Source organism: Suncus etruscus, chromosome 3 (genome assembly GCF_024139225.1).
Source record: "Suncus etruscus isolate mSunEtr1 chromosome 3, mSunEtr1.pri.cur, whole genome shotgun sequence".
NCBI lineage: Eukaryota > Metazoa > Chordata > Mammalia > Eulipotyphla > Soricidae > Suncus > Suncus etruscus.
Window position 1 is genome coordinate 97,043,097 of NC_064850.1, and position 4,373 is coordinate 97,047,469.

Sequence of the window (4,373 nt, forward strand, 5' to 3'; positions counted from 1 at the left end):
TCATGCTTCCATCTCCACATCTTTTTGTCTGAAAGGTCTATGGTTTGCAATATTATTACTGAGGGGTATCATGCCTATCACTTTATCTCATTTCAGCACCCAATTCTTGTCCAGAGTGATAATTTTCAACTATTATAGTTGGTTCTATGACAATTATCATTGTCATAGTGGTTGCTTCTTTGTCTTAACTGCATTCTCCTATTACTTTAGGAAGCTTTCTAACACTGACTAGTCCCTCTGGCTTTCATCTCTATTGTCTTTAGATATTATTACCAAACTATCTTTTTTATGTTATACAAATGAGCGAGATCATTCTATGTTTATCCCTCGCCCATATTACTCATTTCTCTCAACATAATACTCTACATATCAGTCCATGTATAAGCAAATGTAATGACTTCATTTTCCTAATAGTTGTGTAGTATTTCACTGTGTAGATGTAGCAGTTTCTTTATCTCAGGCATTTCGCTTGTTTCCAGATTCTTGCTATTGTGAATAGTGATGTAAATGTACATAGGAATGCAGAGGGCTTTTCTACGTTGTAATTTTGGGCTCCTAGGGCAGTGGTCAGCAACCTGTGGCTCGCAAGCCACATGGGGCTCTTTATACTTTTAATTTGGTTCTTCTGTATGCATGGCGGTCGCTCCAGAAATCAGGACTCTGCTCCTTGCCTCTGTCAGTGCGCACCCTGTGTGCAGTCCTGGCGGCTCCAAGAGTGAAGATGATATCCAGTATCAATCCTAAACAAAGGTGTTCCCCCAATGTCATCCTTTCTTAAACCTCTTCCTTTGATATGTAAAAGTCCACTGAATATATACTTTCATCTCTCTCTCTCTCTTGACCTAAAGCCTCCTGGTATTGGGAATTGGTTTTAATAAAGAAAGAGGTGTTCTAGCTTTTTGGGCTCGAGGCAGAGAGTACAAGGTAAAAAGCCATGGACTCCATGATCATCCTTTCTTGGCTAACTTTGTTTATTATTTCTTTCCTGCTACCCTGCTTCTTCAGACCAGGTTGGGTGGAGTTTAGAAATACAGTGCCTAGAGTGATCTTAAAATACATATTTTATTTTGCACAAGAGTGGGCATCTTCCATGAAGGGATTCTCAATCCGGAGTTTTTTTTCCTCATGGATTCTCATGTTCAGAGTACTCACGATTAAAATTGTGAGCTAATGCCCTTAAATGCTTTTTTTCATATTGATTATAACTTTCTGCATAATATAAGTAACAATCAGAAATTTTTGCAAGAGTGGAAACATTTCAATATCTCCTCAGACACAGCTATCCCAGAATCATATTCTTTTTTGAACACATCCATCTTATATCTCACTGTAAAAACTACTTGTGAAACTCCCCTGCAGAGAAATATTAAATTCATAGAGAAAATGAACAATGTCTGCCAAATACACAAGCTTAGCTACCCATTTCTTGTCCAACTGGGACTGTACAAAGTCAAAGTTCTGCTTTCACAGGAACTGCACTACTTCTTCCCTCTTGCCAACAAGGTGAGAGAGTACCCTTCCCCTGAACAGCCACTTCACTTCTTCATGGAGAAGATGCTAGTAGTGGGCATCCACAGTCTCACGCAGGGTGGTGAATAGCCTGGATTTGATCACAATTATGAATTTCACAAATTATCTCTACTGTGTCATCTTTCACAGAGTTTAGTTCAGCAGGGAGTTTTTTTTAACCCAATCTATCATACAATGAGTGGATACATGTACAGATGTGCAACTTCTGTTTCTTGTAACTACACAAAAACACTGAGCCTTGCACAGTGCATCATCTGTACATACATCAACACATAAGATTATTATTCTGAGTGAAATGAGTCAGAAGGAGAGGTGTAGATACAGAATTATCATTTGTGGCATATAAGAATAATAAATGGCAATATGGAGGACTAGTCCATGATAGGAAGCTTGCCATAAAAAAAGTGGTGAGTTCAGTTAGGATAGAGAAAGTTACATTATGACATTGCTAGTTGGAACATATCACTCTGGACAAGAACTGGATGCTGAAAATGAATAAGTGACATGCATGGTACCCTTTAAATAACAATACTGCAAACCAGTGTTACAGCTTTTTTAGAATTTGTCCAGCAGGCCTTCTGGTCTCCACCTGTAGGTACCCTTAAAAAAAAAAACAATATTGCAAACCATGGTGTCATAAAGGAAATTTTGCAAACCTCAGTGTCATAAAGAAAAAGAGGGATAGAGAGAAAAAAAGCAAAATGCCTGACATAGGCAGAGGAGGGTGAAGGGGAAGGAAACAAGGAACATTGGTGGTGGGGAAAGTGCACTGGTGAAGGGTATTCTACATTCTATGATTGAAACTCAAGTATGAATAATTTTGTAACAAATATGCTTAAATAAAAAATTATTTTAAAATGTTTCAGGCACTCTGTCATAATTCCTTTATGACATATCATATGCCTTTAACAAAGTGCCATTCTTGTTTTTGTGTGTATTTTAGTTTGGTTTCTTGCAGCACACACTAAAGTGTCAATAGGTTTTTTCCTTTCAGTGAAATCACTACTTTTTTCTGGAACACTGTCCTTGCTTTTAAAGATTGTTAAAAGGTTTTTCTCTTTTACCTGTTTTATCTCCATATTATAGGGTTTCAAATTTTCAGCACATTTTGGTTATCAAGAGAAACGTTTTGAAACGTTTTGCTTAATTATTATCAGAAATCAAAGCCTTTTTCCTAGAGAAGGGTGCTCACTATCCAGAATTAACAATCAGTGGATTCAAAAACTGTATTTTATGGTGGATATTACTTCACATCTAAATCAGCTTAATCATAAACTACAGAGGAAAGGAAACACAATTTTTTCGATGTTAGAAGTTATTTCGTTTGAAAACAAATGATCTATTTTTGCTCAAGATTTTGACAGAGAAACTTTGATTCACCTGTTGAAATATCGCCAAGAAAATAATTCTGATATTGACATTACCTATTTTAAAACAGCACTTTTAAATATGAGGAAAGCTTTTCTCAAGAGGTTCAGGATTTCAGAAACAGCAAAGCAACCCTGGCCTTTGTTTAAAAAAAAAAACAAAAAAAAAAACAAAAAAAAACCTCTGGATGCCACTGTAATGTAATTAAATTGTTCTTTCTTTAATACCAACATTGGCAACTTTGAAATGCAATTTCTGGATTTAAAAACAAAGAATTGTGGAGCTCAAAATTTGAACGTCTTTGTGCTAATTTAGAAAGATTGGAGGAACACAAATGTGAACTTAGTTCACAGCACAAGTGGTCTTCTTTGAAAGACCAGAGAAGGAAGATATGTTGATTTTTTTTTTTTTTGGTTTTTGGGCCACACCCAGCGGTGCTCAGGGGTTACTCCTGGCTGTCTGCTCAGAAATAGCTCCTGGCAAGCACACGGGACCATATGGGATACCGGGATTCGAACCAACCACCTTTGGTTCTGCATCGGCTGCTTGCAAGGCAAACACCGCTGTGCTATCTCTCCGGGCCCGATATGTTGATTTTTAACACCTGGAGTAGTATTCCTGACTCATATAATCAACTAAAAAAAGCTAGTGTTTGCTGTTCTTTCTTTGTTCGGGTCTACATATTTATGTGAATAATCATTTTCAAGCATGAATCTTATCAAGAGTAAATTGAGAAATCGTCTCATCGATAAAAACCTGGAATCGTGCCTAAAATTAAAAACAACATACAAACCTGACTTACTCAAACTATCCAAGAAAATGCAAGGCCAATGTTCACATTAGTGTTTGTGACTTTGTCATTGTCAGGATGTAATTTTTTGTAATTAGTTGTGTTATTTGTATCCTCCCGACCTATGTGGATAATTGCATGCAGAATATTTTCAATAAAAATTTATTGTAACTAAAAACAGTGTACCATCCTATGTATTTTTGGTTTTAAAAACGTGGCTCTCGGGGCCGGAGAGATAGCATGGAGGTAAGGAGTTTGCTTCTCATGCAGAAGATCGATGGTTTAAGTCCCTGCATCCCACATGGTCCCCTGAGCCTGCCAGGAGCGATTTTTGAGCAGAGACAAGAGTAACCCCTGAACACTGCCAAAAAAAAAAAAAAAAAATGTGGCTCTCAAAATAAATTTCAATCGTGGTTTTGGTGAGGTTTGGCTCAGTTAAAAAAAAAAAAAAAAGGTTGCCGACCACTGTCCTAGGGTATATTTCTAGGAGTGGTTTGTTGGGTCATGATGTATCACAGTTTCTTTTTCTACCCATCTGTTCTCAGGCAAGTTGTTTCCAAATAATTGCTATTGTGAATAGTGCTGTGATAAACGTAAGAATGCAGAGGGCTTTTCTACATTGTGTTTTTGGGCTCCTACAATATATTCTTAGGAGTGATTTATTGGGTCATATTGCAGCTCAATT

At 37.1% G+C, this 4,373-nt stretch overlaps 1 non-coding gene across 1 annotated transcript; it reads left to right on the forward strand.

The window, feature by feature from the left end:
- The first annotated feature begins 2,069 nt into the window (after positions 1–2,069).
- Positions 2,070–2,133, forward strand: LOC126004953 (U7 small nuclear RNA). Its single transcript, XR_007494156.1, has one exon. It is a non-coding gene; the product is annotated as a U7 small nuclear RNA (small nuclear RNA).
- Positions 2,134–4,373: the final 2,240 nt, after the last annotated feature.